This window comes from Neovison vison, chromosome 9, assembly GCF_020171115.1.
Source record: "Neovison vison isolate M4711 chromosome 9, ASM_NN_V1, whole genome shotgun sequence".
Classification (NCBI taxonomy): domain Eukaryota; kingdom Metazoa; phylum Chordata; class Mammalia; order Carnivora; family Mustelidae; genus Neogale; species Neogale vison.
The window spans coordinates 59,339,368-59,364,147 of NC_058099.1; the positions used below are offsets into that span (position 1 = coordinate 59,339,368).

Genomic DNA, 24,780 nt, shown 5'->3' on the forward strand with positions numbered 1-24,780 from the left:
ATAAAATAAATTCAACTTTGATTCAAATTTGAATGACTATGGGGTAATAAAAATGGAGCATAAAACTGAACTTACTTAAATTCATTCATCTACTTATAATCGCTTTTGTATCTCAGTAAATGAAGAAAGCTGTTTAACTTTCTCTTGGGTTATAGGATGAATCTTGGCATATGTTAATCCTAGAAACATTAAAAGTCATCATTGGTCTTCTTAGTCAGATTTTTATGTTTTTAGTTAATATTTTAATATGTAAAGAAGTTAACTTAAATAATTATACTAAAAACATGTGCTCTAATAGATAACAATGAATTATAATCAGCATTTCAGAAACTAATAAATACAAATAAAAGATGTGAAAATTTTGTCAACTCATTTGGTAACCAAAGAAATATATTAAAACAATAAATGATGCAATTTTCTATATCAAATTGACAAAAATATAAAATTCAAATATGACAGTATCTACTATTACCTTCATTATGAAGAAGGAGGTACTCTCCTTTGGAGTGCAATTTGGCAACAGGTATTATAAAATTTGTAACTTGATATACAGGCTTGACTGAACCCAGCATTCATCCTAAGAAATAATCATGATTCATTCAAATATATAGCCTTGAGGATATTTATCACAGGGCTGCTTATATAAGAAAAAAGAACTGATGGGTCTATCAAATTATGTTTCATCTATAAAATTAAAATTTAAGATAGCTATACAGTACCTTAAAATGTTGCAGATAAACAAGTCCTATTACTTAAAAATATTCATAGGAAAGTAGCAAAAAACAGGAGCAACAAGTATGTCATTGTTGAACTTATAAACTATATAATTGGACATAAAAACAGAATGGTGTTTATATACCAAAAAGTCAACAGCAGTTGTCTCTTGGTGAAAGAATTATGAATGATTTCTGTTTTCTGTTTTTTCACCATTGCTTTTTGTTTATTCTCAAGAGTGAATACTGAATTATTTTTATAAATAGAAAAATATTATTTTTATAAAAATAAATTAAAAACCAAATAGTTATTAAATTATGTGAGTAATAACTTAATCATGAACAAAGATGAGACAATGAAAAATTGGGCAATATCACACAACACTGAGAAAAGAATAAAAAATAATTTAGAAGAGGGCCTAGATGGTTCAGTCGATATTGGCTCAGGTCGTGATCCCAGAGTCTTGGGATTGAGCCCCGTGTCGGGCTTCCTGTTCAGTGGGGAGACTGCTTCTTCGTTTCCCTATGCCTGCCTCTCTGCCTACTTGTGCTCTCTAGCTCTCTGTCAAATAAATAAATATTTTTTTTAAATTAGAATATTAGAAATATAACTAAGTATAAAGAGAGGGAGAGATGGAAGGACTATATTCCAGAAGTATGTTTCAGTCCAAGCAACACGCTGTGAACAGGTAGTAGACTTTTCATCTTCACTGTGTAAGCCAAAAATTCAGTCAGCAGTGTACAAGATTTTGTTTTAAATGTGTTTCTTTCATTTACTTTCTTTCATTAATATCTGAAGAGTTGGCGTTATTTCTTTCTAGGCTTTGTTAATTACTTGGAAAATTCTAAATGAAATTAAATATAGTACACAAATTAAATCCACTAATTATTTTTTTAACTTTTTTTTTCCAATTTATTTATTTTCAGAAAAACAGTATTCATTATTTTTTCACCACACCCAGTGCTCCTTGCAAGCCGTGCCCTCTATAATACCTACCACCTGGTACCCCAACCTCCCACCCCTCTGCCACTTCAAACCCCTCAGATTGTTTTTCAGAGTCCATAGTCTTTCATGGTTCACCACCCCTTCCAATTTACCCAAAAGCACATACCCTCCCCAATGTCCATAACCCTACCCCCCTTCTCCCAACCCCCCTCCCCCCAGCAACCCTCAGTTTGTTTCATGAGATTAAGAGTCACTTATGGTTTGTCTCCCTCCCTATCCCATCTTGTTTCATACACAATGGAATACTATGCAGCCATCAAAAGAAACGAAATCTTGCCATTTGCGACAACATGGATGGAACTAGAGCATATCATGCTTAGCGAAATAAGTCAAGCGGAGAAAGACAACTATCATATGATCTCCCTGATATGAGGAAGTAGTGATGCAACATGGGGGCTTAAGTGGGTAGGAGAAGAATCCACTAATTATTTTTTATGTGTAATACCAGGTGCCACCACTTGCTTTAATGTCTCATTATTATTATTGTAGTGGTGTTATATAGACCAGAGCAGTCTATAGTCTATAGAGCAGTCTATAGTACCTCACTCTGTAGAAGGCATTTTTCTGTACTTTGTAGCACTTTTTCTCACCAAAACCCTTGAAAGTATTGTATTATTTTCACTTTACAGATGAAGAAACAAAAATCTAACAAGTTGGGGCACCTGGGTGGCTCAGTGGGTTAAAGCCTCTGCCTTTGGTTCAGGTCATAATTCCAGGGTCCTGGGATCAAGCCCCACATCGGGATCTCTGCTAAGTGGGGAGCCTGCTTCCTTCTCTTTCTTTGCCTGCCTCTCTGCCTGCTTGTGATCTCTTTCTCTCTGTCAAATAAATTAAATAAATAAATAAATAAAATCTTTAAAATAAAATCTAGCAAGTTTACATGTCTCCCCAACATCCAATCAATGCTCAAAACAAATGGAAACTAACAAAGTCAAGTCCACAATGAAACATTCTTAAACTGAGCATGACATTGAAGAAGACCATCCATACCAGTCCATGAAACTCCTATGTTTTATTTTCCTTTTATAATAATAAACTATAATTCCAAAATTATTCACTCTATTCCTATGATTGATCTACATGAGTATGTAAAAGCTGCTGATTATAGAAATCACAGTACAGAATTTCCAACTACTTTCTGCAAATTATATCACAGTTTTTTCTGCATTCCAAGCACATGTTGCAAAGAGTAAATGTTCAAGTTCTACAAATTATTTTGATTTCTTTTCAAGAAATTTAGCAAAGCACTATTATTCACTTCCAATTTGATTAAGAAACTATATAGGTGACAAAAGATATATCAAGATTATTTAAAAGATGTTCTTTAGGTGAGATGACTATAAACATCTATAATATCCACGAGACTTTGAGATTAATTTCTGAGTGTTACAGAAGGTGTGGAGATGGGATAACTGTGTGATGGGTGTTAAGGACGGCTTGTGTTGTGATGAGCACTGGGTGTTATACACAACTAATAAATCATTGAACACTACCTCAAAGCCTAATGATGTACTATATGTTGGCTAACAGAACATAATAAAAATAAATAATTAAATAAAAATAAAGACACACAAAAAGATTAAACTGGAAGCAGATTAGATTAATTTACCGAACTATTTTATTTTTCTTTTCTATCTACATTGTGGGTTTTTTTAAAAAGAATTTATTTATTTATTTGACAGAGAGAGAGCATAAGCAAGGGTAGCTACAGGCAGAGGGAGAGGGAGAAGCAGACTCCCCACTGAGCAGGGAGCCCGATACGGGGGTCAGTCCCAGGACTCTAGGACCATGACCTGAGCCAAAAGCAGCTGCTTAATAGATTGAGCCATCCAGGAGACCCTACCTTGTGGATTTTTAAATATAATGTCAAATTATCCTCAAAGGATCGTGAAGAACATAAAAACTAGCCTCTGACTTATTGAGGTCTTTTTTACCCTTGTTATGGTTATTTGGAGGAAGGAGGGAGGAAATAAGAATCAAGTAGATAAGCCACCTACCATGCTGACTCTGGGTTCCTTTATCTATTTCTATTCAGCATCATTTGCCTCCATTCCATGGCAGTCATCTACTCATCTATAGGCCTGCAATGCTCAAAATTACCTGTGTGGCTCAGACTTTTCCTTTGAATTCTAGAAATCTTTACCCAACTTAAATTTTTCATTTAGTTGTCTCATAGACATTTCACAAATAATATGTCTAAAATGGACCTCTTCTATTCTCCTCAAATTGAATATATTTCCAATCTTCACTACCTCAGGAAAAGCAGCACCATACATCTAGTTACTAAAACCACAGACTTGGCCATCATCCTTCATTCCTTACTCTGCTCTACCTTCTCCTCAGTAAGACTTTTCTTTGTCATAATAACTCTATTGTCAACCATTACAGCATCTTTAACCTCTATTGCCAGTGTGGTAGTCCAAAATTCCCTAAAGAATTCCATTTCCATTTCCAACCATCCTCTCCCCAGCCTGATCATCACACAGCAGTCATATAATCTTTTAAAGCAAAAATTGCAACAATAACAATTTCCATTAATTTTTCCAATGGATTAACCATAATTTCATGTCCCAAATTAAGTTTATATTTTACATGCTTCCATTTCTTTATTTAGAGATTTATTAAGGTATAGTCAACACATAATATACTATACATGTTAAGGCATACAATTTGATGAGTTTTGACATATGAATATGCCTATAAAGCCATCACAACAATCAAGATAACAAATATATCCATCAACTCAAAAAGTTTATTTACGGCCCTTATTTATGCCTCCTCCCCTCTTCCTTGCCCATATCTAGAGATAATTACTGATCTTATTACTCAAGATCAGTTTGCATTTTCCAGAAATTTACAGAAATGGATTAATATTTCTACTTGCCTCAGCTACTCGTATGGATTCCTAATTGTTTTCTCCAATTTCACTCTTACAAAATGAAAATAAAATCAAAAACACAAAAACAAAATAGATTTACAGGTTTGATGAAAATCATTGGAAAAATGCCAGCATCATTGTCCAGTTTTGAGAACAGCTTATGAAACTTCTGAAACCCTATTAAACTTTTATGGACTTGTATGTTTTTCAACCCCAACATAAAATGTACATATACTACTAATAAATATCCACATTTTAATTAAAACTTTAATTAGCCTTTTTCTTAGCCCTGTTGTAAGATATAGATGTTACTCTTTCTTTTTTCACATTATGATCATACTTCGGAAGATTCTGTATTCTGTTAAAGCAACTGCATGGACTTTTTGTAGGTTTGCCAATAACTAAATTGTAACAAAAGTTTACAGTGCAACGAGTATTACATTTTTACATTACAGTGCACGTATTTACATTTTGTAAGAATTTTTCACAAACTTTTTCAACAGAAGTTTGTTTTTTAATTTAATAATATTTGATGCTTATATTATTCATATAAAATTATGATTGCAAAAACTATTGAATTAATATTCTAAAGTTATCTTTCATCTTTCCAGAATAATCATAGCATGTTTTGTTTCTTTCTTTAAAAGAAGTATTTTCAATTGCTCTTTACAACAATGAATATGAAAGTAAATGCCAAAATATAACTAATCTCTTTTTTTTTTAATTTGGTATTTTTTACTACATATGTAATAAAAACATGCATCAGGTAGCAGTACTTTAATAGCATCATTTTCACAATATTTTAATTGTTATCAAATATTTTCTTTGTTTAGGGAGACATCCAGTAAATAGCCGTGGGATCTAAACAAGTAAGATTTAAAGCATACTGCTTTCTTTTGTGTTTAGTTTTGTTTGTTTGTTTGTTTGCCTGACTTTCAAATTTTTTGTTTGTTTTATTACTTCACAGTATTTCCTTATTACTGTTGAGTTGTAGTTTTTTTAGAAACATGTGAACAATTTTATTATAGAGTATAACGAATAAAAGTAAATTCTTAACACTTTGAGATTATTTGGAAACTTAAAAAAAACCACCTGAATTTTCTGTATATGGTAGGCAGACATAAAGACATTACAGATGGGTAAAATTTCAAGCCCAAATATGGGTATATTTTTATAAGAGTGAATATGAATCCATACAGTTAATTTTTACAATGTAATTTTTTTTTTACAAAATATATATTGCTATACTTATCTTATACTTACCTCCTGCTTGTCAGTAGAATAGGTCAATGAGTGGTTGGTTTGATTTCCCAACCACCTCACACAGACCCATGACTTAGTACCGGAGAGGTAAGGTAATTTGAGAACTACCCTCAACATTGGAAAAAGATGTGTTGGAATGTTGAGGGGAAGAGGTTTCAGTTAATCATGTTAATAATGGAGGATGAAGAAGGAAAAGAGGTGGAATGATGGTCAAAAGGAAAGCAGATGAGTTAAGGGGAGAATTGCAGATACTAAGAATGAAGAAAGTAGATCACCATTAGAATAAAGAGTGAAAAAAAAAAGGATTACATACATGTCATGCTTCATTTGTCTCTATTTGGAAAAACAGAATTTGAGATAGAACAAATTAAGAATAGAGAGCAGATATTAGAACAAGTTAAGAGTAGATATTGGAGAGACAAGGTATGCCATCAATGCCAAAGGCTGTGCTTGAGAAAAAGGGAAACAAAAAAGAGTAAATGGTAAAACATAGGGGAAGAAAGTTTTATTTTAAACATTTCCTACTTATTTGACCATTTAGTTTCTTGAAGTTAGAACTTAAATGGCTTTAAAATATAAGCATTGAATATTTTTATCTATCTTATTGAAGAAAAAATTCTGGATATTGTATAATTATGGGATCTTTCTAAGAATCCTGCTTTATGCTCAATTTAAGCCAGGCTTAAATGAAGAAATTGTTTCTTGATTTGTTTCAAGTTTTCTTATGAGTATTCTAAACTTGTTCTACTCTTGAAATCACTTGACTTCTGAAAAAGGGAAAATCATACATTTAGTGAGGTGAAGTAAGTTATTAAAATGCATTTCTAATTTACAGAAAATATATGTTAAACAATTCAAATTTACAGTCAGAACAGTTCAAATTAGTCCTGCATTCAGAGACACAAAACCCTAGATTTACCCTATAGTTATTCTGTAATTGCTATTTGCAGGCAACGGAAAGGTTAATAGTGGTACTGATCTCAATCATAATGTACAGATTTACCAAAGAACCTTGTAGAATTGACAACTTTTTTGTCCCAATGCATAAATCATAAAGATTCAGCAGGATAATGTCCTTTGTATTGGCATAATGATATAAAAAAGTAAAAATTCCTTTTTAGCAGTACTTGGGAAATCTGTCTTTAGTTTATGATTGTTGCTGTTGTTCATTGGTTTTTCAGTGGCAATAATGTGTTAGTCATTGATCATCACAATATAAGGTTTCTTCCTATCAGCTGAAGCATCTTGGGGGAAAGATTTTGGTTATTTTTGATCCATTATGCATAAAGTTATCACTCACAGTCCACCATCCATTATTTTTCATAACTATAGAGCAGAGCTCAATGGTGATAGAATAGAAAGTTCCCATTGATTCTGATTTCCATTGATTCTGATTTCCATTGATTCTGAAAGTTCCCATTGATTCTGATTCTGATAGGCAAAAATCCCAACATCACCATGAAGATCCACTTAATCAATCTGGGCCTTAATGTTTTCATGTTCAAATAAGGGTAATACAAACCTATTCCTTGGTTACTATCACATTTGAACAGGTCATCAATCTAAAAGTGTTTGGAACGTGGTCATCATTAGTCGGTGAGGCATGGGTTCAAGCAACCTAGAAGTTCCTGTCCAAACGTCCATGAGCCACACAAACAACTCTGCAAGGTCATTGCAGATGTTTGTACTCATAATTCAACTTAATCATTACAAAAATTATTGGGGGGCTAAATCAACCTATCATTTAAAAAGCTGTAGTCATTACCTTCATGGCTCTATATCTGGAATACAGGAAGTTTTTCAGTCTCATAAAAATCTCGACCTGCTGTATGATGCCTTACATTCCCCTCTTGGAATAAAAGTAGGACCTTTCTTCTATTTCCATAGCACTAGACAAGGTGGTTTTACATAATTTCCTCAGATAATTCTTAAATCAATCATGTAGAGAATATCTGATTACCCCTTTTGCAGATGATTCTCAGAAAAACTGAATAATATAACTGGGTTCAGCCAGATAGAAAAAGGACAGAGTTGCAACTGAGATCCATATACAGCTCCATTATACAGCTCATGTACATTGTGAAACACCCCTCTCTTTCTTAGTGAAATACAGTATTTTCAATACAAATATTGGTGGAAGTAGTATCACAGTGATTTTATCCTCATTGGTGTAGAGAAAATGCTTACTGGAAAAGTGGAGGGAGAGCAAAAATGATTGCTATGTCCCAAGGTTGGGGAGGACTGCTGGAAAGGTAAGTAGTTATTCTCACCAGTTCAGTGTTGTGCTTTGAATAAGTTCTGCAGGCTGGCATTAGTGATAATTTAAAAAAAAAATCTTCAACTCTTTCCTACTTAGCCAGTTGACAGCAAATTCCTTCATGCACCTTTAAGATCCATTCATCAGTATTCTTATGATGGCTTAGCAGAGAGACATCCCAAGTCCTATATTTGTGTCTACTTTTTGGCATTCCTCTCCTCATTAACAAAATCCAAAGATCCTCTATTCTGCATGCCCCTGCTTTCCTGCTGGTGGTTTGAAATTTGTGGTTCATTTGAGTTGATCTGAGCATACTTACTGGAGTCAGAGAAGAGGATAATTATTATATATAAGTGCACTCCGAATAGTCCCTTTGAGACACCAGCTTCTTGAGCCTCTTTAGGGAAAAAAATTAAAATGAGACTTTTATGTGATTGGTTAATAGTTTAATTGAAAAAAATACATATTTGTTTCTAATTGACCTCACTAAAATAAACCGGTTTTATTTTTGTTTAAGATAAACTGTCCAAAATATTTATACTATTGTACAAAATCAAGAAATAATTTTCCTTCTATTCCTTCATACACACACGCACACTCACATGCACAGACATATACTGATAGACACAATTACACATGCACGGAGACTACAAAATGTAGGCACGCAGAAACTATAACAAGATCATTCCCTCTTTTCAATGAAATAATCCATATTATTATTATTATTTTAGAATATGTTGAAAAAGTGATTTTGGAGAAAAGTTAAAATGACTGAGCCTTAAATATATTGTACCATTTTTAAAACTTTAATAATCCAAGCCTATCTAAATACTGTGTTTTAAGTTATCATCGTGCTTCATAAACAAGAGGCTGACTGTGTTTAGAAAAACACTTTCATTGTACTGCTATCACCATACAGATTTCTCTTTCCTCAGATTGTCTCCAGTGTAAACACGCTGCTTGATAAAGATGACAGTAAAGCTAACTTGATTGCTAGGCAGCTGTATTGTTATTACCATAGATAAACACACTTATTTCCTCTTTGGAGTATTCCTGGTAAGGAATTTCTGGACGAGTATAATGTTTTCTTTCGGGTTGATTATGATCTTATTTATTTTAGGTAATCACATATGTATCCTTTATGCTTTTGTAAGACTGGATTTAATGCAGAGAAAAGTTCATAGGGAAAAGGTGAGCTATTAAATGGTGCTTTTCAGGACATGATTAGAAACAGGAATGTTATTATTGGAGTCTTATACAAAAGGAGGAATCAAAATTGTACAACATAAGCATGTTTCTATCTAGATTGTGAGACCTAAGTGTTATCTTGGGATCATGAGGGAGTTTTGTTTACAATATCAACTTTGCTTATGAAACTCAAATAAATGCCTCCAGGAAGAAATGAGGTAAAAATAATGGACCAAAATGGTTGTTTAGTTTGCATGGCTACCTCTTTATTTTGAAAGAGAGTTATTGCTCCCCTGTGAATCTTATACAAAACTTACAATTCACTTGCTATAGAAAAATGTTCATTATCTGTAACAAAACTACTGATTATGAGGATCATCAGGCATCAAGAGGGCAAAAGTGCAGCAGCAGAGTTCAGGGGTGTAGGAAGCCCTCCGGGTGCTCAGTCTCTGTGAGGCTGGTTAAACCATAAGGTGCACCTGACAGGGATCATGTTACCTAGGTGCTGTGGCTTGTACCTTGACACTTTCAGATAACTAAAGTGCCTTGAGTGTGTTTTTGTGATGGGAAGGAAGGGTTGATTTAGTGGGACCCCAGTAATGGAACTAATGCTGACAATGGCATCTTCACCACACTATGAAAAAACACAGTGGACAGCTCCCAGGCCTGACAAAACAAGGATTCCCTGAATTGTGATGTCACTTTGAGTACCTGACTCAGGGTAGAATTGGTGCTGTCTACAGTACCCATATAGCTACTAATACTTGGATAATCTCGTAGAGCCACATATTTTACACCTGGGGGGAAAAATCAGTATCCAAAAGAACGATTTCAGGATAGCAAATTAACTGGCCTCCAGTACCATCTACAATGCAGCAGGGAAAAGAAGAAAAGGAGGCTTGTTGCTTGCGCCCTTTGGGGCAGTAAAAAACTCATTATTCATTTGACATGGACGGTTACCAAACATAGAAGTGAGTAAAGATCCTTCCATATTTGAAGACTATTATTAGTTCTGTCTTGTGAGTGATCACTTCTGGGCTATCGTCTATGATCAATGATAGACCACGGCAACGATGGTGCAGCACTGTGGGGTACTCCCATGGCACATTTATTTTCCCCATCACCTTGAGAATGGTTTCCAAGATTAATTCTCGTGTCAATGTCCCTCTATATTAATTATTGTTGCAGAAGCTCTTTATCATATATCAGGGTTTAGCCATCCTTTTGCTACCTAAAGCCTCAGAAATTGAAAACGTGAAAGCAAACAAACAAAAGAACTGGTAAATGTTTTCAAACACCATTGTGTATACCTTTTTAAAATGAGTATCTATATCATCTGCATCCCTCTCTTTAATTCCCTCTCTTTATGCCCGTTAGTATCATTTGTTTTGTTCACATATTTCATTCAAGAAATTCAGACACTCAAAAAACTTTGCTGAGAACTTCTTCTAAGACAGTGAGCAACTCTGATAGAAATTTGATATAAAGGTTTGGCAAGGTAGGCTAATGGCTAATGAATGCAAAAACAAAGCTCGTGCTCACTCCAGCAACATAGATACTAAAATTGGAACTGTTCAGAGAAGGTTAATAAGGCCCCTGAGCAAAGGCAAGCCACTGATTTTCTATTAGCATTCTGAGTTTTGTGAAATTGTGTAAAGTTTACTCTTCTACCCGATGTTACAGGATGAAATGGCAAGGATATACATCCTCACATGGTAGATAATGGCAATCTCTTATCTCAGATGTCAGGATGGCAAAAATATGTGCATGTGGAGTCAGACTTTAACTAAAGGAGCTGAATAAAAATCCCAATGCTATTGGATAAATCTGCTTTGTTCTTATATCCACTTAGAGTAGAGCTCTCATTTAGCATTGTAAATAGTTTCCCTATTTTCCTGTATCTGTCTATGCATGAAAGAAAAGCCTATTATGTGTTGGTTGTTTTCTTTAGCCACATGTATTAAAATCACTTACGATAACTTCTTTGAGTGCATGGATATATCTGTCTTCTCGAATAGAGTAAACAATTCTTGGCTCATGGAATTTAGCCACTGCTTATTTACCAAGTATGTGTTGGGTGAGTGTATTAGTTTCCTCTGCTGTGTCACAAATTACCCAAACTCAGTGGCTTAATGCAATGTATGTTCATTCTCTCACAGTTTCTATGGGTATGGACAGGCACTGCTTATCTGGGACCTTGAAAGGATGTGGTCGATATGTCAGACAGGCCTCATGGGAAGGGTCTACTAGTGATGCATCCATCGTCCTGCTAGTTCACTCAGGTTATTGGTAGAATTCATTTCCTTGTGACCCTGAAAGCAAGGCTCCAACTTCTTGCTGCCTGTTGGTTAGAGGCTCCTCTGAGTTCCCAAATACGGCCTCAAGTTCCTTGTCTTGTGTCTTTCTCCACAGGACCCCTCGTGGCCTGGCACTTTGCTTCTTTAAAACTCTAGCACTACTCTGATAGCAAGATGGAGTATTATACAAAGCATCTTAATTGGGGAGTGGACTCCTATCATCTTTGCCAAATTACATTGGTTGGAAGCACATCATAGGTCCTGTCCACACCAAAAGGAAGGGGCCCTGGAGTTCACCTTAGACTCTGTCTGACAGGGCAGCTATCATCATAAGAACCAGTATCAGCCCTGAAATCCCAACTTTGAATCAGAATTTAAAATAATTTACAGAAAGAAAAAAATGTTTTGTTTTACTGAAGAAATGTAAAATAACCGTTAAATATCTATAGGGTATACAGTTGTCACTACACTAGATTTATGAAAGCAACATTCCCACAGCATTTCCCATTATTGGAGGCTGGATCTTCAGGGACTAGAAATTTATTCTTAGCTACTTTGACGATGAATAACATGTGAACCTCTTTCCCCAGTGAGTGCATTCCTGAGTTTCAGCACTCTGAATAACACACTTTGGGCTTAATGTACACCTCACTTGTCTACTATTGTTTGGCCTGTAACAACCACAGAGGTGATTATATACTAAGTAATTATATGCTGTAGTTAATATGCATTTTACCATCTACTTATCCATAGGTCTGTTTTCTCACATAAGCACTTAATTCTATAATATTTAAATCAAAAGCTCCAGGCTTACTAGTCTTTCAGGATGTGAAAACAATGAATGAATTATAAGCTATTCCCCCAAGGAAGAGTGAATTGGGACATGTGGGACCATGAAATACTGGAGCAGCCACATCTGGTGCTCCCTGAAAAAGTCCACAACTTCCTATCATCCTGTAGTTCAAAAAACAGATACTATTTCTGAGTGCCCCTACAGACCCTACATGCCACGGAAAAGCAATCTCTAAGCTAACCAGGATTTACACCCTGTAGAATTTTCTAACTAGGGCCATCTAAGATAGGAACATACTACATATGAATTCTAGTGTAAAGGAGATCTTTTCCATACCAAAATATCATAACAATTGAATTTTACAAATATTTGTATTTATCCACATTAACTCTTGTTGGGAGACACCTTTTGCAGTAAGTGTGAAATTTGCAGCCCACCACTAACCCTATTCACATGCAACAATGATCATATGACAAGTTACTGAATGTGTTTCGGTCAGAACCCTATCAGAAAACTGATGACACCATTGAAAGGGGTTGAAGAGAGTTTAATAAGTGACTGCTTACTGAGGGATAATAAGATTAAAGGATAATGAAGCATCCTGGGCTAACAACAACCGGAAGCTACTTTCATGCCTAAGCTTGATGGAACATCTAGCTGGTTATCAGAAAGCAGAAAGATCTCTCCTGTTTAAGAGAGCAACCCAAGAAGAACCTGACCTTAAGGAAAGAAAATCAACATGACAACATGTAATCCTGACAGGCAAAAACAAGGAAAATAAATATCATAACTCTTCATTTCTTTTACCGTTTAATATTCTGCTGATGTTTCTCATTGCCTGAACCAGCAAGATACCACCAGGAAGGAGAACCTGCTGATACAGCACCTAAACATTGGGCTCATAAAGCACAGAGCAAGGGTGGATGTGTTATATGCTGGGAGAGGCCGACTGAAGAATGGACTAGGGGGGACAAGGAGGAATTAGCCTATCACATATCAGTGTGTTTCAAAACTCAGAGATAGTTGTGAAAAATTTTGTCTTATTTTTATTAAAATTCCAACTTTTGTCCGTGGTCTGAATTCTATCAGTTTCTTCCTTTTACACCTGGGGAATGTTGGTCAAAGATATATTGAATCTGCTATTTTTTTAACATCATTTTAGGACCTGTATCAATCATTTATTTCATTAATATTCTGACCTCTTTTTAGAAATCATGGGGTTTCTAATGGGTTGTTGAAATCTTCAATGCTCTTTTAACCATTCATAACTAGAGATGCCCCTAAGGTAGTTTCTAATGGTTTCCATCTTCATACAAGTTGCTTCACTTTAGGATACCTCCATAATTCCAAATATTCTATAGAGGGAGTCCCAAGGACAGTAAAGAAAAAAGAAATTACCCAAGATTTCTCCAAATAGGCTCCAAGTCCACACACACACACACCAGAACTCCAGGGGCGCCTGGGTGCCTCAGCCTTCAGCTCAGGTCATGATCTTGGGATCCTGGGATTGAGCCCCGCATAGGACTCTCTGCTCAGGGGGAAGCCTGCTTCCCAGCTGCACCCTGCGCCTGCCTCTCTGCCTACTTGTGATCTCTCTCTCTCTGTCAAATAAATAAATAAAATCTTAAAAAAAAAAAAAAAGCTACCCAAAATCTAAAGAGAATTCCTGAAGGTTGCCATAAATTAAGACTTGCTACCTAATGCTTTTACAATCTGCCCTTGTACTTTTTATAAAAGAAAATTTAAAAAAAACTTTATGCTTAGATTTGAGATATCATTTCAAAAAGGTTTTTGAGATAGAGTATTTCTAAATTGGCACATAAATCACAGAATGAAATCCTCCAGTTTTTTCAAAGGGGAGACTAATATTTATTTTATCTAAATTATATTAAGTCTAATCCAAATCATCATTCAACATTTTTTTTAATTTTTAATCACTCATACACATTTGGATAAATCATTCTCTCTTTTTTTTTTCCTTCATGCCAACCTTTCTTTATGAAATCTTTCTCACTTCCACTTTTGAATTAAAAGAGGAAACTAAAATCCATGGATCACTTAGTCATTAATATTAAGACTGTGAAAGCATGCAAACCAATGATTTACTTATATTGGGTTTTAAGTTTAGTCTTTGTATGACTTTAAACAAGTCAATTTTTATTAATTTTTAATTTTATCATTTCTTAAAGGATTTTTTTATAATCTTTTGTTGTGTTTTTTAAGTTTTCATTTAAATTCCAGTTAGTTGGGCGCCTGGGTGGCTCAGTGGGTTAAGCCGCTGCCTTCGGCTCAGGTCATGATCTCAGGGTCCCGGGATCAAGTCCCGCATCGGGCTCTCTGCTCAGCAGGGAGCCTGCTTCCTCCTCTCTCTCTCTCTGCCTGCCTCTCTGCCTACTTGTGATCCCTCTCTGTCAAATAAATAAATAAAAATTCTTTAAAAAAATAAATAAATTCCAGTTAGTTAACATACAGTGCAGCAATAGTGATTCAATACTTCTGTACAATACCCAGTGCTCATCACAAGTGCCCTCCTTAATCCCCATCATCTTTTCACACATCTCTACACTCACCTCCCCTCTGTTAGCCATTGGTTTGTTCTCTAGAGCCAAGAGTTTGTTTCTTGGTTTGCCTCTCTCTGTCTCTGTCTCTGTATGTGTGTGTCTCTCTTTCACTCTTTTTCCCCCTTTGCTCATTTGTTTTGCTTCTTAAATTCCACATATGGGTGAAACCATATGGTATTTGCCTTTCTCTGACTGATTTGTTTCACTTAGCATAATATGCTCTAGCTCCATCAATATCCTTTTAAATGGCAAGATTTCATTCTTTTTATGGCTAAGTAATATTCCATTGCATAAATATACCACCTTTTCATCAGTCAGTGGACACCTCGGCTGTTCCTATAATTTGGCTGTTCAAGAAATAATGCTACTATTAAACACCAGGTTGCATGTATCCCTTCAAATTAGTATTTTGGTATTCTTTGGGAAAACCCAGTTGTACTATTGCTGGATCATAAGATAGTTCTATTTTTAATTTTTTTGAGAAATCTCTGTAATGATTTCCAGATTGGCTGCTCCCCTTTCTCCACATCCTTGCCAATATCCGTTTTTTTCTTGTGTTTTAGATTTGAGTCATTCTGACAGGTGTAAAGTGATATTTCATTGGAGGTTTTTTTTTTTACTTCTTCTTCTTCTTTTTTTTTTTTTTTTTTTTTTTTGCTTGAGAGAGAGAATAAGAGAGAAAGAGCATGGGGGTGGGGGCACATCAGAGGGAGAAACAGACTTCCCACTGAGCAGGGAGACTGACATGGGACTCTATCCTGGGACTCCAGGATCATGACCTGAGCCAGAGGCAGTTGCTTAACCAACTGAGCCAACCAGGCGTCTCTCATTGCAGTTTTGATTTACATTTCCCTGATGATGAGTGATGTTGAGCATCTTTTCATGTGTCTTCTGACCATCTGTATGTCTTCCTGGAGAAATATCTGTTGATGTATTATGCCCATTTTTAATTAAATTATTTGTTTTGGGGGTGCTGAGTTTTAGAAGTTCTTTATGTATTTTGGATACTAACCCTTTTCAGATATGCCATTGCAAATATCTTTTTCCATTTTAGTTTTGTTGTTTCCTTCATTTTGATGAAATCCCAAAAGTTTATTTTTGCTTTTGTTTCCCTTACCTCAGGTGACCTATCTAGAAGGAAGTTGTTTCAGCTAATGTCAAAGAAGTTACTACCTATGTTCTCTTCTAGGATTTTGATGGTTTCAGGTCTCACCTTTGGGTTTTTAATCCATTTTGAATTTATTAGTGTGTGTGGTATAAGAAATTGGTCCAATTTCATTCTTTTGTATATAGATGTCCAATATTCCTAAATCCATTTGTTGAATAGACTGTCCTTTCCCCATTAGATATTCTTCCCTGCCTTGTTGAAGATTAACTGCCCATATAGTTACAGGTTTATTTCTGGGTTTCTATTCTGTTCTATTGATTTATGTGCCTATTTTTGTGCCAGTACTATACTATTTTGATCATTATGGCTTTGTAATATAACTTGAAATCTGGAATTGTGATGCCTCCAGCTTTGCTTTCTTTTTCAAGATTGCTTTAGCTATCTGGGGTCTTTTGTGATTCCATACAAATTTTAGGATGGTTTATTCTAGTTCTGTGAGAAATGTTGTTAATATTCTAATAGGGACTGCATTATGTGTAGATTACTTTGGATAGACCTTTTAACAATTCTGTTCTTCCAATCCATGGCATGGAATATCTATCCATTTCTTTGTGTCACCATCAGTTTTTTAATAGTGTTTTATAGCTTTCAGAGTACCTGTCTTTCTCCTCTTTTGTTTTTATTCCTAGGTATCTTATTGTTTTAGATGTGATTGTAAATGAGATTGATTCCTTAATTTCTCTTTCTGCTGCTTCATTATTGGTGTATAGAAATGTAATAGATTTCTGTATGTTGATTTTGCATCTACAACATTGCTGAATTCATTTTTCAGTTCTAGTAGTTTTTGATGGTATCTTTCAGGTTTTCTGTGTAAAGTAACACGTCAATAGTTAGTTTTAATTTTCTTTGCCAATTTGAATGCTTTTTATTTCTACTGGGCATGATGGGGAAAAAATCCTAAAATGAATATTAGGTGAGTGAACAAATTTTGGGGGACTTTTAAAGAGAAGCTTGTCATGTTTATAAACATGTTAGCTTGATATTATGGGGTTATTTGTTTGTTTATCTTTCAAATAGATGGATTTCTTTTTCAGGCAGTGTATCTAGGACTACTTTTATTTCCTTCTGTAATTACACTTATATAATTTAAGGTTTTTTTCCTTTTAAGGACAATGTCATTGAATTTATCTCAAGCAATTGTTTTTTACCTGACATGATATTAACTCCATTAGTATTATGATGAAAGAGAAGAGGAATAAAAGATTGTATATAATTTAAGAAAAAAATAGTTACAGTGATATAATGTGTTTGAAATTATATAACCAGCAATTCCCAGTATATTATTAATGAGGCTATTTGCAAAATTCCAAAGATTGTGCTAGATAGTGGTTGGAATATTTTAAACCATAATTTCAGCTCTTGGTTTTTTTATGCCTTTTCCCCCCTCATCAAAACCAGAGTCAATGATATAACAGGTGCAAAGTTCATACCCTCACTTTTTTCATAGAGTTGACAGATTGGGGACTCTAGAATGCATTCTTATTAAGTGATGGAAGAGAAAATGCATGGATAATTGACAGCCCATCCTGGACTGTAGCTTTCTTAGCTAGAATATAGGATAGGTAGACATTCAAAATGGCTAAAAATATTAAAAGTTACCAGCTTGTAACTTTCCCTTTTTATTTATCAAATTTTATATGTTTTTTCCAAGCAAATAGTTTTAATTTCTGATTTTTAGATACTTGTTTTCCATTGTTAACTGATTTTAATTAGCCTTCTCTTCCACAGCTATGGGTAAGAAACCTAAGCCAGAGGTCAATAAGAATGCAATAGCTTACCTGGCTGACTCTCTAGCTCTTCTGTAAGAAAGATCACCTCTGTTTGTATTATTGGGTAGCTTTGTTTGGCTGGAGAGATTTGTCTCTTTGGAACAAAAACTTGAATTCTATTTATAATTTTACACTCCTTTTTTTTATACTGCTAGAATAATGATTTTAAAATACAGATTATTGTGTGTTCTTATCCCTGCTTTGGCATACACTTTTTTTAAAAGAATTTAAGACTTTTCATGAACTGATTCCTTCCACCATATCTAGCCTTATCTTTCTACCCTATTCCAACTTCCATCCATCCTGTGCTTTAACACTATTAAACACTACTAAATTTATCCTATTGCTTCCCCAAAGGCTCTTCTTTGTGGTACCATGGATTTTATATGGTTTTTTCCCCCTATTTAATCCCATGGTACTCTAAATAACTTCTAATAGCTCTTACTGTTCTCCATTATAATAGTGTATAATATGCCTATACTTTCTAAAGGAAGGAGAATGTTTTAAAGATAGGGATATCATCTCATTCTTCTTCATGTCACTAGTGGAGTATCTCATAGATATAGGTCACAAATAAATGTTTATGAATAAGTTAATTGAACAACATACAAAACTTGAAAGGTCTAAGAGAATGCTTTCGAATGCAGCTGCAAGAATTTACTGATATTTTATCAAGCAGAAGGAATCAACCTAATTCTTACCACAGTCACAGGGTTGTATATAGGAAAGTGGATGAACATTTGGGACAATTGATAGGATCTTGTATCTTTTTGTTTATAGTTTGAATCAGAAAGTTTATATCAATATCTGGCCTTTTCTTTAACTTAGTTTTCTAGGTTTCAGCTAATATTGCTTCTAGCCACAAGAGGAAAAGAGGCCTGGAATGCAATATTATGAATCATTGGTGTAACAGAGAAAAAAATTACTATTGTTCAATTCAGTCATAACTTGCATTTTAAAATTGTTGGAAATACAAGTAATAAAAACAATACAAAAGTCACATTGATTTAATGTCACTATTTTAACTAGTCAAAGGAATCCATAAACATGCTACATACTCATTGCATATTTGTTATGGTTTTCATATCTAAATGATAATGCTGGACTTTGAAAGGGATATTCTTATAAATATGATTATAAAGTAAATGTGATGTCTTATTTATTCCACAAAATACTAAATGGCAGCAGAGGAAAAATGTATATATTATACATATATATATATTACATGTAATACACATGTCTATACACATATATGTGCATATTATCCTCCCATAAGAATATAGAATTAATTATGTGAAAAGAAATTTAAAATACTGAAAAAGTTTTTAAAAAGTTTAAAATAAAATTAATAAAACTTAGTTGAGGGACGCCTGGGTGGCTCAGTCAGTTACGTGTCTGCCTTTGGCTCAGATCAAGATTGCAGGGTCTTGGGATCCATCCTACCATCCAGCATCCTGCTCAGTGGGTAGTCTGCTTCTCCCTCTCCATCTGCCTCACCCTCCAGCTTGTGCTTTCTCAGAGACCTTTCATAAGGTGTCTGAGAAAATAGCCACAAAAAACAGTATGTAGGAGTTGTTATTCCAAAGTAAAGCTATCTCATTACCCATCACCCCATCATAAAGCTTCTGACTATACACATACACTCACACACACACAGTCCAACACAGAACTTCTCATAAAAACCTTTTACGGTGTCACTTATGTAGTCAAAAATCAGTTATATGAAGAACAGTTTTAACTTAAAAGAGAACAAAGCAAATAAATATACAAATAAAGATACAAGTCCTAAAAAAAAAAAAAAAAAGAAAAACTTAAGAATCCTGTGCTTAAAAATAACATTAAGAAAATTTTAACTTAGTTTAAAAAAGAAGATTAAATTAGAAGAATTTTTAAAATTTCTTGTAAATTCTTTGGTCATTTACATATTGGTATAATTATTATTTGAAGTTTTTTAAAAAACAAAGAATGTTAAGTGGCATAACTTGGTGAAGACATTTTTCTCAATGGGTAGAAATGAAGTCATGATTTCCTAGAGACTCAAATTTCTTGTTAGGTAATCCCCAGCCCATATTTTAATATCATTTGGCTAATAAAACCATACCATGTCTTAATCTTGAGTTTCTCATTCAAATTGAATCCTCTCTTACATTATGTACTATCAAGAAACATTTCTGAGTGGTACTATGCTATTAGGAGTTAATTAGAATACTAAATCTAATATTAATACAAATCTCATAATTAACATGTGTTTAAATATAGTCTACAGTCTTCAGGCAAAACATGGCATATAGAACCCAAAGTCTTCTGCTGCCTTCGAAAACACCTATAAAATATCAGTTAAAATCTTCAAAAACAATAATGCAAAAGCAAATTGAAAAAGAGAGGGATAGGCTCAGTCAGTTGAGCTGCTACCTTCAGCTCGGGTCATGATCCTGGGGTCCTCGGATCAAGTCCCGCATGGGCTCCCTGCTCAGTGGGGAGCCTGCATTTCCCTCTCCCTCTGCCTGCCACTCTGTCTACCTGTCTGTGCTTTCTCTCTATCCATCTGTCAAATAAATAAATAAATAAATAAATCTTTTAAAAAAATGATTTAAAGATGACAACAAAGTTTCAGAAGACGGAACGTGGATGAATTAGCAGAGTAGAAAAATCTGAATACTATGTGCCACTAGGTTAGATAATTGTGACGTGTACCACTCTAACCACTTGGATTTACCTTGTACGTGGGAATAAAAGAAAGTGCTTACCCCTGAAAAACAAGAGGATTATTTCAAGTTTTTAGAATATGCTTAGATCACCAAATCCCTTCCCATTTTCATATATAGCTATAAGACCACATTTCCCTTTTCCCACAAGATATCAGAAGTATAAACTATAGAACAAAAATGAATTAAAATAACGGCATCAAAACAAAAAATGATGAGGATGAAACATTGGTCAGAAAACATGGGAAAGCAAACAAACCTCAACTATCCTTTCTAGATACCAAATCCCTACTCACAGGTATCAGAACCAGGAATTAAATTAGAGTTTTCCTTGAAAAAACATAAGGTCTCTGAGAAAATAGCCACAAAAAACAGTATGTAGGAGTTGTTATTCCAAAGTAAAGCTATCTCATTACCCATCACCCCATCATAAAGCTTCTGATTATACACATACACTCACACACACACAGTCCAACACAGAACTTCTCATAAAAACCTTTTACGGTGCCACTTATGTAGTCAAAAATCAGTTATATGAAGAACAGGTTTTTTTTTTGTTTTGTTTTGTTTTGTTTTTAATTTTTTATAAACATATATTTTTATCCCCAGGGGTACAGGTCTGTGAATCGCCAGGTTTACACACTTCACAGCACTCACCAAAGCACATACCCTCCCCAATGTCCATAACCCCACCCCCCTTCTCCCAACCCCCCTCCCCCAAGCAACCCTCAGTTTGTTTTGTGAGATTAAGAGTCACTTATGGTTTGTCTCCCTCCCTATCCCATCTTGTTTCATGGATTCTTCTCCTACCCACTTAAGCCCCATGTTGCATCACCACTCCCTCATATCAGGGAGATCATATGATAGTTGTCTTTCTCCGCTTGACTTATTTCACTAAGCATGATACGCTCTAGTTCCATCCATGGTGTCGCAAATGGCAAGATTTCATTTCTTTTGATGGCTGTATAGTATTCCATTGTGTATATACACCACATCTTCTTTATCCATTCATCTGTTGATGGGCATCTAGGTCCTTTCCATAGTTTGGCTATTGTGGACATTGCTGCTATAAACATTCGGGTGCACGTGCCCCTTTGGATCACTACGTTTGTATCTTTAGGGTAAATACCCAGTAGTGCAATTGCTGGGTCATAGGGAAGTTCTATTTTCAACATTTGGAGGAACCTCCATGCTGTTATCCAGAGTGGTTGCACCAGCTTGCAGTCCCACCAACAGTGTAGGATGGTTCCCCTTTCTCCGCATCCTTGCCAGCATCTGTCATTTCCTGACTTGTTGATTTTAGCCATTCTGACTGGTGTGAGGTGATATCTCATTGTGGTTTTGATTTGTATTTCCCTGATGCCGAGTGATATGGAGCACTTTTTCATGTGTCTGTTGGCCATCTGGATATTTCTTTGCAGAAATGTCTGTTCATGTCCTCTGCCCATTTCCTGATTGGATTATTTGTTCTTTGGGTGTTCAGTTTGCTAAGTTCTTTATAGATTTTGGACACTAGTCCTTTATCTGATATGTCGTTTGCAAATATCTTCTCCCATTCTGTCAGTTGTCTTTTGATTTTGTTAACTGTTTCCTTTGCTGTGCAAAAGCTTTTGATCTTGATAAAATCCCAGTAGTTCATTTTTGCCCTTGTTTCCCTTGCCTTTTACGATATTCCTAGGAAGATGTTTCTGCGGCTGAGGTCGAAGAGGTTGCTGCCTGTGTTCTCCTCAAGGATTTTGATGGATTCCTTTCTCACATTGAGGTCCTTCATCCATTTTGAGTCTATTTTTGTGTGTGGTGTAAGGAAATGGTCCAATTTCATTTTTCTGCATGTGGCTGTCCAATTTTCCCTACAACATTTATTGAAGAGGCTGTCGTTTTGCCATTGGACATTTTTTCCTGTTTGTCCAAGATTAGTTGACCGTAGAGTTGAGGGTCTATTTCTGGGCTCTCTATTCTGTTCCATTGATCTATGTGTCTGTTTTTGTGCCAATACCATGCTGTCTTGATGATGACAGCTTTGTAATAGAGCGTGAAGTCCGGAATTGAGATGCCACCAACTTTGGCTTTCTTTTTCAATATCCCTTTGGCTATTCGAGGTCTTTTCTGGTTCCATATAAATTTTAGAATTATTTGTTCCATTTCTTTGAAAAAGATGGATGGTACTTTGATAGGAATTGCATTAAATGTGTAGATTGCTTTAGGTAGCATAGACATTTTCACAATATTTATTCTTCCAATCCAGGAGCATGGAACATTTTTCCATTTCTTTGGAATGGAATGGAATTCTTCCTCAATTTCTTTCATGAGTACTTTATAGTTTTCTGAGTATAGATTCTTAGCCTCTTTGGTTAGGTTTATTCCTAGGTATCTTATGGTCTGGGGTGCAATTGTAAATGGGATTGACTCCTTAATTTCTCTTTCTTCTGTCTTGTTGTTGGTGTAGAGAAATGCAACTGATTTCTGTGCATTGATTTTATATCCTGACACTTTACTGAATTCCTGTACAAGTTCTAGCAGTTTTGGAGAGGAGTCTTTTGGGTTTTCCACATATAGTATCATATCATCTGCAAAGAGTGATGATTTGACTACTTCTTTGCCAATTTGGATGCCTTTAATTGCCTTTTGTTGTCTGATTGCTGAGGCTAGGACTTCTAGTACTATGTTGAATAGCAGTGGTGATAATGGACATCCCTGCCGCGTTCCTGACCTTAGCGGAAAAGCTTTCAGTTTTTCTCCATTGAGAATGATATTTGCGGTGGGTTTTTCATAGGTGGCTTTGATGATATTGAGGTATGCGCCCTCTATCCCTACACTTTGAAGAGTTTTGATCAGGAAGGGATGCTGTACTTTGTCAAATGCTTTTTCAGCATCTATGGAGAGTATCATATGGTTCTTGTTCTTTCTTTTATTGATGTGTTGTATCACATTGACTGATTTGCGGATGTTGAACCAACCTTGCAGCCCTGGAATAAATCCCACTTGACGTGGTGAATAATCCTTTTAATGTACTGTTGAATCCTATTGGCTAGTATTTTGGTGAGAATTTTCGCATCTGTGTTCATCAAGGATATTGGTCTATAGCTCTCTTTTTTGATGGGATCCTTGTCTGGTTTTGGGATCAAGGTGATGCTGGCCTCATAAAATGAGTCTGGAATTTTTCCTTCCATTTCTATTTTTTGGAACAGTTTCAGGAGAATAGGAATTAGTTCTTCTTTAAATGTTTGGTAGAATTCCCACGGGAAGCCGTCTGGCCCTGGGCTTTTGTTTGTTTGGAGATTTTTAATGACTGTTTCAATCTCCTTACTGGTTATGGGTCTGTTCAGGCTTTCTATTTCTTCCAAGTTCAGTTGTGGTAATTTATATGTTTCTAGGAATGCATCCATTTCTTCCAGATTGTCAAATTTGTTGGCGTAGAGTTGCTCATAGTATGTTCTTATAATATTTTGTATTTCTTTGGTGTTAGTTGTGATCTCTCCTCTTTCATTCATGATTTTATTTATTTGGGTCCTTTCTCTTTTCTTTTTGATAAGTCTGGCCAGGGGTTTATCAATTTTATTAATTCTTTCAAAGAACCAGCTCCTAGTTTCGTTGATTTGCTCTATTGTTTTTTTTGGTTTCTATTTCATTGATTTCTGCTCTGATCTTTATGATTTCTCTTCTCCTGCTGGGCTTAGGGTTTCTTTCTTGTTCTTTCTCCAGCTCCTTTAGGTGTAGGGATAGGTTGTGTACCTGAGACCTTTCTTGTTTCTTGAGAAAGGCTTGTACTGCTATATATTTTCCTCTCAGGACTGCTTTTGTTGTGTCCCACAGATTTTGAACTGTTGTATTTTCATTATCATTTGTTTCCATGATTTTTTTCAATTCTTCTTTAATTTCCCGGTTGACCCATTCATTCTTTAGAAGGATGCTGTTTATTCTCCATGTATTTGGGTTCTTTCCAAACTTCCTCTTGTGGTTGAGTTCTAGCTTCAGAGCATTGTGGTCTGAAAATATGCAGGGAATGATCCCAATCTTTTGATACCGGTTGAGTCCTGATTTAGGACTAAGGATGTGATCTATTCTGGAGAATGTTCCATGTGCACTAGAGCAGAATGTGTATTCTGTTGCTTTGGGATGAAATGTTTTGAATATATCTGTGATGTCCATCTGGTCCAGTGTGTCGTTTAAGGCCTTTATTTC

The 24,780-nt window shown here is 35.2% G+C and overlaps 1 protein-coding gene across 37 annotated transcripts in view; it reads left to right on the top strand.

Annotated features, from left to right (window-relative positions):
• The window catches only part of PTPRD (protein tyrosine phosphatase receptor type D), a 2,250,073-nt gene that overhangs the window by 1,559,372 nt on the left and 665,921 nt on the right, over positions 1 to 24,780 (top strand). For all 37 annotated transcript variants that reach the window (XM_044265686.1, XM_044265656.1, XM_044265663.1 and 34 more), the window contains one exon: positions 5,431 to 5,466. The gene's annotated coding sequence lies outside the window, so the exon portion shown is untranslated. The remainder of the gene's footprint in view (positions 1 to 5,430; positions 5,467 to 24,780) is intronic.